Source organism: Mastigoproctus giganteus, chromosome 8 (genome assembly GCF_048544385.1).
Source record: "Mastigoproctus giganteus isolate SK-2022 chromosome 8, ASM4854438v1, whole genome shotgun sequence".
Taxonomy (NCBI): domain Eukaryota; kingdom Metazoa; phylum Arthropoda; class Arachnida; order Uropygi; family Thelyphonidae; genus Mastigoproctus; species Mastigoproctus giganteus.
This window is the reverse complement of record NC_143582.1, coordinates 226,742,177-226,757,828: the sequence shown is the minus strand read 5'-3', so window position 1 is coordinate 226,757,828 and position 15,652 is coordinate 226,742,177. Positions and strand designations below refer to the sequence as shown.

Genomic DNA, 15,652 nt, shown 5'->3' with positions numbered 1-15,652 from the left:
ATTAATAGGCTTAACCCTTTTCAGTTCTTATATATTTAAATTTTAGGCAGTGAGTTATATATAACTGGAATGAGTTACCTACATGGGTGGTAGAAACTAACAGTCTGGGGAAATGCATAGATTGTTGATTTTCTTATCTCTTATTATTATTATTATTATTTTTTGTTCAATTTTCTTCTTATTATTATTAATTTGTTTTTATTCTTATTTCATTTTATTTAATTTTACTATTATTTATTTTATTTATTTATTTTTTTTGGCTGGTGCAGCATAAGCCATAGGCTTCCTTGCACCATGTGGCCATTTCTAATACTAATACTAATACTCTAGATGCAGACTTACCATGGCCGTGAACAAGGAGATAATCACCTCCTTATCCCTACTAGAAAAGTTACTGTATACCACTGACAAAACCCCATGAGCTGTCCTGGCAGCACATCTGCACTCCTTGGAGAATTCCATATCTAACTAAACAATTACCTCCAGGTCTTTTTCAGTTTCTACTACCCTGAGTGTAGTTCTGCATAGTTGATAAGTTACTCTGATATTATCTCTGCCCATATTCAGTACCTTACATTTGTCATTGTTAAATTCAGCTGCGATTTCTCATCCCAGCGACCTAATTTTCTAAATCTTTTCGCAGTAACATTCTGCTTTATTGTCTTTAGCCTCCCTGCCAACCTTTGTATCATCAGCAAACTTTGACATTAAGTGTGATATACCATCATTAATAAATACTGAAAACAAAGAGCAGTGCCCATTGATAACCACTCTCTGTCTTCTTCCACTTAACCATCCCTTTATCCATAGCAGTAACTTGCCCTTAATGCCACATTGCTCCAGCTTATTCCACAGTTTTTTAAGTGCAACAGTATCAAAAGCTTTCCTGAAATCCAAGTATGTGATATCAAAATAATTTTTTGCATCCAGTTCCTTGGTCACTGCATCATAGTAAGTATCAGATTGGTTAGACAAAGTATCAGATTGGTTAGACAAAGACTGCCTTTTAATAACTCCATGCTGTGACTGCAGTATAATTGCATTCCTGTCCAGATGGTCCTGCATTACTTGTTTAACCAGTGACTCAATTATTTTCCCTGGAACAGATGTCAAGTTGACATGTTTGTAATTACTCATGTCACCTTTTGATTCCCCTTTTCATGAATTCACACCATGGGAAACTCCCTTGAAGCCAAGGATTCTCTCATAATTATGATTAAGCGATTGCTCACCTCCTTTGTTGCCTTCCTTAATATGATTTAATATATTCCAATGACCCTAGGTGCCTTTTTTATGCTCAGCTTCAATAATTTCTCTTCCACTTTCCTTTCAGTTATCAAAGTCAAGTAGCACCCCACTGGAATTTGATAAACTTCTGACATCCCCTCCTAAAAAGAATTCTTCATGTGTGAATCTAGTCAATTTGTCAGCACCCTGATCAGGTTCATCAACAGTTACCCCACTGACATCAAGTGGTCTGAAGTGATTCAACCCCTTCTGTCTACTGTTAATATAGGCATAAACGTCTTTGCTGCTTTTCTTGGCATTCTTTGCCAGAGAGTTCACATAATCTGCCTTAGCGTGCCTCCTTTGTGATTTGATTATAAACTAATTTATATCTATCGTTGGTTACTGTGTCACTGATAGTTTGTATACATCCCATGCATTTTCTTCTCTGCCACATGTCTCCAGACCGACCGGGCTAGCCAGGGTGGGTCAAGTAATCGCCTGGCAACACAAAGGTCGTGGGTTCGAATCCCGCCTCAGGCTTGAATCAGAGTAAATGCAAAAACTTTGCGAGATGCATTATGGCCACAGAAGCCGATGCGCCAACAACAAAAAAAAAAAAAAAAAACATCTCCAGAGTTCATCTGCCATCGATTTAGGTCTAAGCCTTGGAACAGTAATTCCATGAACAGTATTTCGAGGTCTAAGCCTCGAAAACAGTATTTCCAGTATTTTTCAAAATAAATAATGCCAACTCCTCTGATATAGTGGTCACACCAGAGTATTAACATTTAAAGGTTGGAAGGGTGGCTAATGTAGGAATCAAGGCATATTACTACAACAAGACCTAAAAATTTAGGGAGTGGACTGAGAAATACAAGGTACTGTACATTGGTAGAAGTAATCTCAGAATAATGGTGTGATACTATACTGTCGGTGGTAGAGAATGAAAATGGACCTGGGGTAATTGTTCAGTCAAATATGAAGTTTTCTGAGCAGTACAGATGGTCTGCAAGATTAGCTCATGGTGTCTTGTCAATGATATACAGGAATTTTTCTAGTAGGGATAAGGTGATTATCCCCTTGTATAAGGCAATGGTCAGGCCACACCTTCAGTACTGTACACAGGTCTGGAGGCCTCATTTTAAGAAGGATGTAGAGCTGCTGGAATGAGTGCAAAGAAGGGAAACAACATTAGTGAATGGAACAATGGATTGCTCTTATGAAGAAAGGCTTAAGTTTTGCAAATTACAGTGTCTAGAGACTAGGCACTTGCGAGGTGATCTGATTGAGGTGTATAAAGCCTTGAATAGTTTGAGCATGCTCAATGCTGATGGGATTCTTCCTCTTGCTCAGAATAATCGCCTGAGAGGCATAAATTCAAACTGAAGTTGTAGGATAGATGCACGGAAGTTTGCCTTTAGCCAGTGGGCGGTTGATTGCTGGAACAAACTTCCATCTGTTATTGTAGAAGTTTATAGCTTAAATAGATTCAAGGGAGAACTAGACAAACATTTGGAGTGAGTGGATGAGTGAAATTAGGTTTTTTTTTTTTTTTTTTGGCTGATACTGTATAAGCTTGCTTTCTTGTATCATATGCCTTTACTAATGCTAAAGCTAAAAAGTGTTAATAATATACCAATTGGGTTAGGCCTTACATAGCTGAGTAGTCAGAAGTGAGAGTGCTGTAGCACAAGCTTTCTGGGTAGACTGAGGTTCAAGCTTGTGACTGCTAACGGTTTATGATTGTATTAAATGTTTATTGTAAACTCCTCTGACCTGGTGGTCGTGCCAAATAAACAAGAACATTTAGTACTAATTAGTATATTATTCCACTTTAGGCGATGGAGGAAAGAGACATAGTAGTAATTGTATAGCCCAACATGAAATTCTCTGAGCAGTGCAGACACTGCTAGACAGTTGAAGAGGTTCTGTTAATGACACATGGACATTTTGATAGCAGGGATAAGGACATAATTATCCCATTGTTTAGCAATGGTTTGGCTGCATTTTACAGTATACAGGTCTGGAAGCTTCAATTTAGGAAAGATATGGATCTGTTGGAATAGATGCAGAGAAGGTTAGTTAGTTATTTTGATTTTTTAGGAGCATTAGCAACTAAGGCCATATTGCTCCGCGATATGCGGTGGTCATTCCCTGACCTTTCCGCATCATCCGTATTTGGTGGTGACGGGCTCGAACCCCGGTCTAATCAAGAAGCGTGTGCTACGCACTGCTGCTCCTTCCCACCTGGCTACGGAGGCGCCTGCAAAGAGAAGGGTAATGAGATTAGTGGGGAGGGGGAACAAAAGGCTACTCTTACCAAAAAAGATTTCAGTTCTGCATGTTGCAGTGTCTAGCAACTAGGCACCTATGAGAATATCTGATTGAAGTGTTTTAAGGCTTTAAATGAATTTAGTAAACTAAATGCTGACAGCATCCTTACTGTCTTAGAGAACACACAGGGTATATAAGGATTCCTAAACGTAAATTGCAAGAATGCACTTGCAGAACTTACTTGTGAAAATTTGCTTTCAACCAGAGAGTAACTGGTTGTTGAAACAAACTTCCTCCTAGTGTTGTGGAAGTTAGTAGTTTAGATAAATTTTGGGAAAGATTAGATAAACTGCTATAAGGAATATATAGATGAGCTAGTTTTTTTTTTTTTTTTTTGGCTCATGTTATATAAACTTGCTTCCTTGCATCATTGCCACTACTAATACTACTAATGAAAATGTTGACCCAAACTATAGGCACATAATCACAGGAAATTTAGAAATGATAACATAGCCAGAGTAACTCAGAAATGAGGACTTCCTCTATGTCACTAATTTGGAATAAACAAAAAGATCAATACTGCTTTTTTTGAAAACAAATAGCAAGACATTTTGAAATACTCTATAAGATTGGCATACACGTAACAAACCTCAGTGGAATCCTATCACATGGGGATTAACACAATACTCTGAGTAATAAGCAACAAAGACAGAGATAGACACAAAATTGCAACATAATTATTGCAACAACAGTAATCATAACGTTGGACTAATCACAAACCAACAATTAAAAAAGACTTGGTAATTACTCCCATGGACAAGACTGCTAATAAATAAGCATTCACATGCAAAGCCTTCTATGTCAATACATAAAAAAAAAAAAAAAAAACCCTCAAACTAGTAATACATATAAAACAGTTTTAACATCCCCCAATATTATTACCAAAAATTAATTGTATTAAACAAAAAATTGAAACTAAATAATAACTATAACCACCCCTTTGTGTACTTCCAAAATTTCATAAATCTCCGGTCAGTTTCATATCTATTACATCATGCAGGGACAGCTATGCCAAACTACATGACAAAACTTTTGAACAATTGATAAAACCAACTGTGGACCATATCACCAAGAGCAAAATGATAGTTAACAATAGCTCAGCTATAGATGCATTAGAAAATAATGACATAAATCACACCCAAGAGCTTTTGGCTATCAAAGTCTGTTCACTGGCAGTACTTTCAAATAGAATCACTATTTGAAAAACTTACCCAATAATATAACCATGTTATCAATTGTAACACTACGTGCTGGAACAATATTATATATGTATTTTCCACAAATTTTATTCACATGGAACAGCACTATACTAGCAAATCAAAGGAACATCAAAGGAAAGGAGTATTGATGAGAGCCTCGTGAGTCAATTCAGCCCTGGAGAGACTGTGCAAGACTCATGGGGTAGTTTTCTCACCATGGTCTGTGCTTGTTAAGAGGAAGACTGCTTCTACTAGGATGGGATACACTTAAATAGAAAGGAGATGAAGAGTATTTGTTGATGCTATCGAGGCAGTGTTGGGCGAGTCAAAAAACTGCTAGCTGAGGGGGATATACAGACTAATAGATTAACAATGGCAGGAGGCAGAGGTGAAAGTGATTCTTGTACTGCTTCTATTGGAATCAGCAGTAGTCTAGAAAGCAAGGTACTGGGGATTTCTAGAACTGCTGGGAATCATCATAGACAAGTAAATACATGGGCTGTGTTAGGGTAGCTAAGAATAAGAACAGGTGCATGTATACTTGCAGGTAAACCAATGCTAGGAGTTTGGTAAATAAATTTGATGAATTTGAGCTATTGCTCAAAACATCAAAGGCAGATATTGTTGGGATATCAGAGGTGTGGTGTCATACAGATATAAGAAATGCAGAATTGGAATTTGTGGAGTACAATGTGTACAGAAAGGATAGACAGGATAGGAAGGGAAGAGGGGTTATGCTGTTAGTAGTAAAGAAAGAAACAAAATCTAAGGAAGTACAGCCAGTTCACATGGGTGGAAGTGCAATGTTGAGCCAGTTTGGTGTGACATAAGCACTGGGAAAGCAAAAATGAGAGTAGGAGTGTGTTATAGGCCTAATCAGTCTGATTAGTACAATGAACAGTTGTGCAGAGAAATAGTGGACGAGTAAATCAGAATGTATTGTAATGGGGGATTTTAACTTTCCAGATATTGACTAGAACTTGTGGATTGGTCACTCACACACTAGCAAGGCTTTTGTGGATTTATTGGATGATTGTTTTCTACAGCAGCATGTTCGAGAGGCAACCAGAGGGAGTAATACTCTTGATCTGATTATCAGCAGCAATTAATCATGCATTAAGAATCTGCAGATAAAAGAAACACTAGGTGGCAGTGATCACACTGTACTGATGTGGGATTTACTTAAAGATCTAAATACCATCAGGGGTAAAGGGAAGGGTTTTTGCTTTCGTAAAGGTGACTATGGTGAGCTCAGACAGTTGTTAACTTGTATACAGTGGGACCAACTGATGATGTTACCAACAGCAAATTCTAAATGGGAAGCATTCAAGGAATTAATCTTGGAAGCTACTAGGCTTTTCATACGAACTAAGAAATACTGTTCAAGGTTTAGGCCTCAATGGATGTCAGATGAACTGATGAGGCTCGTGGCAGGGAAGAAAAATGCATGGAATGCATTTAAATTATCAGGCAACACAGAAGCCTACGGTAGAAATAAGCTAGTCTGTAATCAAGTCATGGAGGAGGTTAGGCAGGCAAAGGAAGATTACGAAAAATGTTTGGCAAAGGATGCAAACAAAAACAGCAAAGGCTTCATAACTTATGTAAACTCTATAAAGACTGGGATGAATTAGATTGGTCCACTTAATATCGATGGTTCAACTCTTCATAATCCTGCTCAGGTAGCTAACAAACTGAATCCATATTTTCCATCTGCACACATGATGAATTCTGTAGAGAAGTAGAGGAAAGAAGTTTATCTAACTCTAATAGGGAGCTAAATGAATTTGTAATAACTGAGAAGAAAGTAGAGGAGAAATTGAAATTAAACAAGAAAGGCACCTGGGGTGGATGGGAATCTATCCAGTTATGTTAAGGGAGGCAGCAAAGGAAGTAAGCAAACCCTTAGCCATAATTATAAGAGCATCCTTGGAGTCAGGGGAGGTTCCTATTGACTGAAGATGTGTAAATATATCCCCAATTCACAAGGGGGATCAAAGAGTGACATGAATAATTACAGACCTGTTAGTTTCACTTTTGTCCCAGGGAAAATAATGGAGTTGCTGGTAAAAGAAGTAGTGCAGGATCATCTAGAAAAGCTGTAATTATACTTCAAACATAGCATGGATTTGTTAAGGGGAAATCTTGCATCACCAATTTGACTGGATACTACTATGATGGAGTCACAAAGGAACTGGATGCAAAAAATAATTTTGATATAATATAGAGTACACAGAGTACTTGGATTTCAGGAAAGCTTTTGATACACTTGCACATTGAAGACTACTGTACAAACTGGAGTAGTATGGCATTAAGGGTAAGTTGCTACAATGGATAAAAAGATGGTTTAGTGGGAGAAGCCAGAGTAGTAATCAATGGACACTGCTTGTCATGAACTAATGTTATTGAAGTTCCCCAAGGGTTCCATTGTTGTTTTCTATATTTATCAGTGATATTGATGAAGGTATTACAAACTTAATGTCCAAGTTTGCAGATGATACAAAGGTTGGCGCAGTTGTCAATGACATTAACGATGGTAAACTGCTACAACAGGATCTGGAAAAGTTGAGCAGATGGGTTGAGAGGTGAACAGCTGAAATTTAACACTGACAAATGCAAAGTACTGCATTTGGGTAGGAATAATCCAAGAGTAATGTACTAACTATGCAGTACTACACTCATGTTAGTGGAGAATGAAAAAGAACTGGGGTTAATTGTGCTTTCAGATGTGACGTTTTCAGAGTAGTGCAGACAGGCTTTTTACAGGAACTTTGCTAGCAGGGATAAGGAAGTAATAATCTCTTTGTATAAGGCAGTGGTCACGCCACACCTTGAGTATTGCAATGAGGTCTAGAGTCCTAATTTTAGGAAGGATATAGAGCTGCTGGAAAGAGTATAGAGAATGTTATTGAAGTTCCCCAAGGGTTCCATTGTTGTTTTCTATATTTATCAGTGATATTGATGAAGGTATTACAAACTTAATGTCCAGGTTTGCAGATGATACAAAGGTTGGCACGGTTGTCAATGACATTAACGCCGGTAAACTGCTACAACAGGATCTGGAAAAGTTGAGCAGATGGGTTGAGAGGTGAACAGCTGAAGTTTAACACTGACAAATGCAAAGTACTGCATTTGGGTAGGAATAATCCAAGAGTAACGTACTACACTCATGGAGAATGAAAAAGAACTGGGGGTAATTGTGCTGTCAGATGTGAAGTTTTCAGAGTAGTGCAGACAGGCTTTTTACAGGAACTTTGCTAGCAGGGATAGGGAAGTAATAATCCCTTTGTATAAGGCAGTGGTCAAGCCACACCTTGAGTATTGCAATGAGGTCTAGAGTCCTCATTTTAGGAAGGATATAGAGCTGCTGGAAAGAGTATAGAGAAGGGCAACGATATTAGTGAGGGGAACAAAGGGGGTGCTCTTACGAAGAAAGGCTTAAGTTATGCAAATTGTAGCGTCTGAAGACTAGGCACAGGTAAGTTGATCTGACTGAGGCATATAAAGATTTGAATGGTTTGAGCAAACTCAATGCTGATGGGATTCTTCAGCTTGCTCAGATTACACACTTGAAGGGGCATAAATTCAGATTGATGAAAGATAGTTGCAGAATAAATGTTCTGAAATTTGTCTTTATCCAGCAAGTGGTAGACTGCTGGGACCAACTTCCATCTGTTGTTGTGGAAGTTTTATAGCTTAAATAAATTCAAGGAAGAAGTAGACAAACCTTAGAGCAAGTTTACAGGTGAATGGGATTTTTTTTTTGGCTAATGTTGTATATGCTTCCTTTTTTGCATCATATGCTAATGCTAAACACCTAAAAGCCCAGCATCCTGCATTATTGGATACCTGTTCCCACACAATCTTTTCTATAAAATTGCTGAATTTTAAGCTTCGTGCACAATGTATGCATTTTAAACTCCCCATATTTCATTCAAGGATTTAGCTGCAGATATGTTAAACTTGCTTTATAAAAAAACAAATAATAACAACCTATTTGTCAACAGTTTAGACTTATATATTAAAATTGATCTTTACAATGAAAGAAAAGTTTTCAATTTCCATGTTGCTGACCTTTCTCACAGGTTACATAACATTTCAAAATCAGTCCACTCAAATGTTATTCTTTCCCGATACATGAGAACTGTTGGCACATGAAACAGTACCGAATTTGGCATCTCTGACATTAAAGAATCAAAAAAAAAATTCATGAACAATTTTCCTGTGCCCTTCCTTAACTATAATTTTAAAAAGGCAATACACATCATTAACTATAAAAGGCTACTACTGGAATATAGATAGTACATTCCAGAATATATATATGTATATATGTTAGTACAAATTTTCAACTAACTCCTTCCCAACTTTTGAAACTAGTATATATTGCAAATATAACATATAACTTCCATTTAGGTATCTGTCTGAAAAACTAGTGCCCATCAAATGGTATACATAGTGTATTAATTAACTTTATATATACCATGGTGTTCTATTTTCATTGTGTGTGATCTTCATTTTACAGTGTATTCTTTAATTTAAGCTTTTACAAAAAAAAAAAAAAAATTTTGTAAAAGCTGAAATTACTATATATTATTTTGCTTTTGTGCATTTTTCATCCAAATATAACATTTAAATTCACACATGATGTACCCAAAAACAATCTGTTCAGGGTCCTATCTAAAGGAACAGGCTTGCTACCCTACCATACCTGAGCCAGCACTGATCTCTTCACTACTTTCTACCAGGGCAGTCTTTTTGTGTTCATTGACTCTCATTGTTTTGTTTACAACCTAGGTACTCTCTGCTTGGTGTTCATAGGGCCTAGGTACTCATCATTTAAAGGCCTCACTGTATTATTATATCAAACATATTAAAATGCCTTGTGTTGAATTAACCTAATGTTTTGTTTTTAAATAAACTCAAAAGCATTTCTATAAATTTGGTTTTGAAGTTATTTCTACAACTTATTCTGGCATTAACTTACTCACAAGGTGAACTCTGATAACAGTTTTGCTAATAGAAAAAGTTGAAGAAAGAACTTACCTTTGAAATCTGTTTAAAAAATCATTTTGTAGAATTCTATTGTTGGAATAAAATCATTGAATTCTATTTGAATTTTATATTTTCATGTCTCTTGGGTTTTTTTTTTCATAGGTACTAAGAACTTCACAGGCCCCAGACAGCGCCTTTAGCTGTACTAAAGCCATCTTTTTATATCTCTGTGGCTATTAGAGCAAACCAAGGATGAATGAGATGCTATATGTTCTTACTAAAATACTTTTGGTTCTTCCTGAAGTGATTAATATGATTAAGATAAGCTGGACTGTGTTGAATTAGCATAATTTAGAAATTTAACAGCACTATTTGTTTTGAAACACTGTGTTTTCTACATTTGTGGGAATTGGTATAGATAGTTACAAAATGACATTTTAAGATGCCTACAGTCTGGTAGAAAGATTGTATGCAGTCCTCCCATGATACACTGACACAATAAAGTGGATGGGGGGGGGTTCTGAGGCAAGAAGGATATCAGTGATCAGTTTGAACCTTCTTAAGGCTTCTCTTTCCTGTCTGTACTGAATGCCACAGGATAGGAGGGAAGTTGCTCCTTTGAACTGCTACTGGATGCATAACTGCAAGTAGCAGTTCAAATTCTCAGCCAAACTTCAAACTGGAGGTTAGCTAAGAATTGTGGATATTTTGTCCATTAATCAGATGGTTGTTATTTAGTTATCTGTTGTCAGTGCTGGTTGATACTCCATTTAAGTTATCCAGCATTGGAGGCCAGTCATGCTACCTACATTTCTGTTGGCAATTTTTCTGTATATGTAAAGCTTCTAGGAAGTTCCTCCTTTTTTGGTGGTGGGTGACATTTATGACATTAGAGGCCAAGGTTAGGAGTGTGTAGTCTTGTGATGTGGAATGGAATACTATATCACTTTGGGCTAGGTTGCCTTGTTTCATGGAAGAAGGTGGTCCTATATAATACATAAAATAATATAAAAATAATACTTCCCACAGTTGTAGTAAAATCAAATGAGATGTTAAAAAGTGAATAATTTTAAATTTTCTTGCCAATAAAAGGTTTTAAAAAAGAAAAGAGGGTTTGACCAAGAATGCACATTCCCCAAGGCCAAAAGAGGTGTTGACTCCCTTGAGACTAGGTAATCAAGTTGTGAAATGAAGTAGAGCAACTAACATTCCCAAATTTGGAGGAACAGTTCCACATTTTAAGAATACAGGTAGCCAAATATCCAAATTTTGTTCTGTTTTTTCCAATTTTTTTTTTTTTTTTTTTTTTGTTTATATCCTTTGCTTTAATTTTGTTTATCTTTCTAGTACTGGTAATGCTGTACAAGAGGATGACCTTAATATTGGCGATCCTGCTGATCATGTGAATGCATAATCAGGCAGAAATTAATAACATCATGGCACAACATGTGTTGTGCCAGGTTGTTATTCAGAACAGAGTAATAGATCCCATCAGTGGATAAATCTAAAGTGCTTGGTTGGATTCCACAAACCTAGTGATATCATGTCATGTGCTTGCTAGAACAAGCATGTTCTAACATGTGGCATGTTATAATTATTTCATGGAAAATGCAAGCTATGTATTTTCAATATGTTGAAAGATGAAGTGACTGGGATAAAGTTCAAAAAACAGTTGCATTTTGGAAGAAAAACATCAGTTTGAAATCCTAATGATAACATGTTGATCAATGAAGGTAGAGAATTAATATTTTGTTTTGATGGGAAATTTAATGAATGAAATGAAAATAAAAGAAAAATTAACAATGGGCTGAAATATTTTCACATTCTTATTTCTCAACAGCACATTGATATTCATAATTTACACTGGGATTTAAAACTAATGGCAAGATATTTGTCAACCTGTTTATTCCAGCTATTTAACAAATTTGTTAAATAGCTGGAATAAACTGGTATTTAATTCATTATATCCAATCGGTCATTTACTATATAATAAGCTTGACTGATTTCAAATATAGTCAAAAATATGCCAAATATAAATACACTAAAAGAGCTTTAGTATGAACATTTTAATAAAGGCATTTTAGCATGAATGTACCATAGCTATATAAAATATATCACAAAGGATCATGTCACAGGAACTATAATTTTATGCATTATACATTGCACTGAAATGAAGGAATATAAAATTCTATTAGTATTGCAATTGTTTCTTGAAAAATGCCCATTTTGTAAAAATTGATAATATTGGTTGGTGAAGTGAGAAGAGTGAATATATTTTGTTGTGATGAAAAGTGAACTCTTTACACGGCACGTTAAAAGCAAGGGAAAAAAATTCAAAATAATTAGAAAATAAGCAAACTGGCAATAATAATAATTATTATAAAACAACGATGTAATGAACTTACAAATTTATTTTAGCCGCAATTTAAAATGAACGCATTTCAAAATGCAGGAGGAAGATTTTTAAATAATATAACAAAGATTTTAAAACAGTATTCAACAGAACGAATTCAACTACATCAGGTTGGTCTGACGAAAAATCATAAAATTTTTTTACCATATTTATTATATTTAATGGCTTATAGTTATGTTCACTCGCAATGTTTCCATTTTCTTTCAGTTTCAGTTGAGATTTCGATGAAGAAAACAATTTTGATTCGGTACAGTGAATACATTTCTGGAAGACAGAATTCTGCATTATCGCTGTTCTGCGTAGAAATGTTTGAACACTTGAACAGTTTCATTCCATTTATGAAATTTTGATTTTTAATTAAATTTCATTTCTGAATAAGAATAATTTACTCACCTTCGGTTAACTGTAGGAATAATATCCTTTCTTTGGTACAGCCTTAAGCCACTTTGGCCTTAATTTTTTTAATCCAAATAGGAACTGAAGGAGACGAACTTTAAGTTGACTACCGTACTTTCCTTTGCAGTTCACTACGGCATTTATCCACCATTTTCGACATTTTACGTCTTGCGTTTAACATTTCACTAACTAGAACTCAATAATCAAGTAACTTCAATTAACACATGTATTAGCGATGACTACATAAAACGATTGCATTTTTGTTTATCTGGTATCCGGTTAGCAAGCTCGACTATCAAGTGTGTCCTGTCCTCACTTTACATAGCCTCCACGGACGTGTAACAACAACGCCAAAGCATCACTGATGGCTTCCGTATAGACGGCCTTGGTCGAAGCGACCCAAACATGACATTCCACATTTCTCTGTTAAGGTGACCTCGCCTCAATTCAGGCCCTTACTGCATCTCCGCTTGCGATTGGCTTGCTTCCATCCTTCTGACTAGTTTTAGCCGCACCAATCACTCATGCGCCGTATGAGTGACTCAAACGTCCTGTTGACCTAAGACTCCACAGCGTCTCTGTACTGCGGAAAGGGCTTTACATCCTTGCGCAATCGAACTGAGTGACGCCCAATCCAATCGATAACCACACGTGCGCCCATTTGTTCCATCAACGAAGAATCACGTGCAGGTGTAATCACGGCAGCATTATCAACACTTCTTTTTAATCCGAATATATTTTCTATGCAATAAAGAGTTCTTCATTTGTTCACAACAAAGAATCGTTCGAAAATCTTTCCCCTTTTTTGCTATTTTTAGAGTGGAAAGATGTTTTTGTTGTAAAGTGGGAATGGTAAAAGGCCAACTTTTACCATTCCCACTTTAATGGCGTCGTGTCAGTTGTCTAAATTTTTCAAAAGGCACTTCGTTTTATGAAAAAAAAATTAAAAGGTTTCTCACAAAATTTATTCTCGTACACGAAAAATTTGTTGTCTTAAAATACAAATATAAAGAATGAAATTCGCTGAATTTCAACATAGTCGAATAGCCGAACCATACATAAATAAATTCATAAAATAGGAAACAGTTTTTATCATCAAGGCAGGGTTGGCGAAAGGAGAGTGGCATCCTTGGTGAGTCTAAGATGTGTGCCTCTCGTCATATAGAAGCGAAATGTTGATTAAATAAAACACTCTTTACTCAAAAAAGTTTTTTTTTTTTTTTTTTAGTTAACGTAACTACCAGTTCTAGACATTCCTTCCAGTATTTCGTACTTTTAATTCTGGACAAAGAGGCAAAACCACAAAACAATAACACATCCCACGCATCTCGCACCGACATATAACCACACATTAGGCCATTTTACAGAATAAATAAATCTTTATTGCCGAAAAAAAAATATATATATATATATATATATTTATATAGATTGCAGAAGATATATACTGTATATAGATATCTCCATATATATCGAGATATATATATATATATATATATATATATATATATATATATATATATATATATATATACACACACAAACAATAAATTACTAGCAAGCAGAGGAAAGTGTGCGGCAATGTAGTTATGAAGAAATACAACTTGGGGTTTAATCTGATATAACCCGATTGGTGAACAAAACATGTACTCTATTCCAAAAATAGTATGCAGTTTCCTCCATTTCCTTATTAACGCTTCTATTTAGCATTTAATGAAATTAAAAAAAAAAAAACTCACAAAGGATATATATATACACACACTGAGTGATCATTGAATTATGACCACCTACATAATACTGTGTTGTGCCACCGTTCGCACGGATAACATCTATTGTTCGACTAGGTAGTGACTCCACTATATGTCTGAAGACTTCCACAGGGATCTGCAGATGTACAGCGTGTAAGGCTTTCCACGGTGTCGGAATAGAATTCAGTGGCGCGCAAGCTTATTTCGCTTGTGACTCCCTTTATTAAACATAAAATTGACGCGACCCTCAATGTAAACTCGGAGGGAGGATGACAAGATGTTTAGAGAAGAAAAATGGCATTTTTACATTTTTTTTTTTTTTTTTACGTAGTAGAAAATTTTATTTGAATACTGTACTGAGAAAGGAATTAAAATAATTGTTTAATATCTTAATTGAATACAGCAAAAACAAGAAATCAAATTCTTATTGTTCAGTTAAGATTACAAAACAATAAAAAATGAAATTACAAAACAAAACAGTTAATGAGAAGGATGAGCTTAGGTAACCGATAATATTTGGTCCATATTTGGACGCAAAATTTGAAATTGCTAATCTCGTGTCATCTTCTGGATCAAGTCTGGAATGCTGTTTTGTTTTTATAGCTGTTAATTTTGAGACGCAAACCTCACATAAATATATAGATCCAAAAGGCAACTATCTTTGTATCGCCATTTTCGATAATTCTGGATACTCATCCCGAAAAGAAAGCCAAAATTTTTCATAAGTTGTAGTCTTGAAACGAGCACGTAATGTTTCGTCAGACGACAAGTCTATAAGATCTTCCTTTTGCTCAGTGGTAATTCCGGGACATGAAGAAATTTCAAAAGCAAAGAGATCACGAATCCAATACAACTTTGTTTTTTTTCCTGGAGATACTGTACATAAAATCATTTGGAAAAATTCTTAATTAGCATTGTTAAGTGGGAGGCAATGATATCTCTAAATAGTAAAATGTAAATATTATTGCTATTAACAAAATCAGAAAAACGTGGGAACATTTCAGTATTATTACGAGCAAATTCAGTTTTCCAAAGCTTCAGTTTATTTTTGAAAGCAATACTTGTTCCCTGTCCTTGAAGACTTACATTTAAATCATTAAGTTTTTCAAATATATCAACAAGGTAGCTAAGTTTTCCAAGCCATTTTTTTTTTAATTTTAAACAATTGAGCAAGATTCTGCGGATCTGTATCTGATTAAAACAATAAAACTTCATTTTTGAGGCCAAAAATGGTCCTTGAGGCTGTCACAGACATTATCTCAGATATCCCAGGCAAGCTGTACTTGCTACCTGGGAGACTAAAACGCTGATGGAACTGATATTCGGGTGACACTCAAGTCAAG

At 35.6% G+C, this 15,652-nt stretch overlaps 1 long non-coding RNA gene across 4 annotated transcripts in view; it reads right to left on the bottom strand.

Moving 5' to 3' along the window:
* Positions 1 to 13,057, bottom strand: part of LOC150082381 (uncharacterized) — a 255,841-nt gene extending 242,784 nt beyond the window's left edge. For all 4 annotated transcript variants that reach the window (XR_016547322.1, XR_016547320.1, XR_016547323.1 and 1 more), the window contains exon 1: positions 12,562 to 13,057. This is a non-coding gene — a long non-coding RNA (uncharacterized LOC150082381). The remainder of the gene's footprint in view (positions 1 to 12,561) is intronic.
* Between the last annotated feature and the right edge of the window lie 2,595 nt (positions 13,058 to 15,652).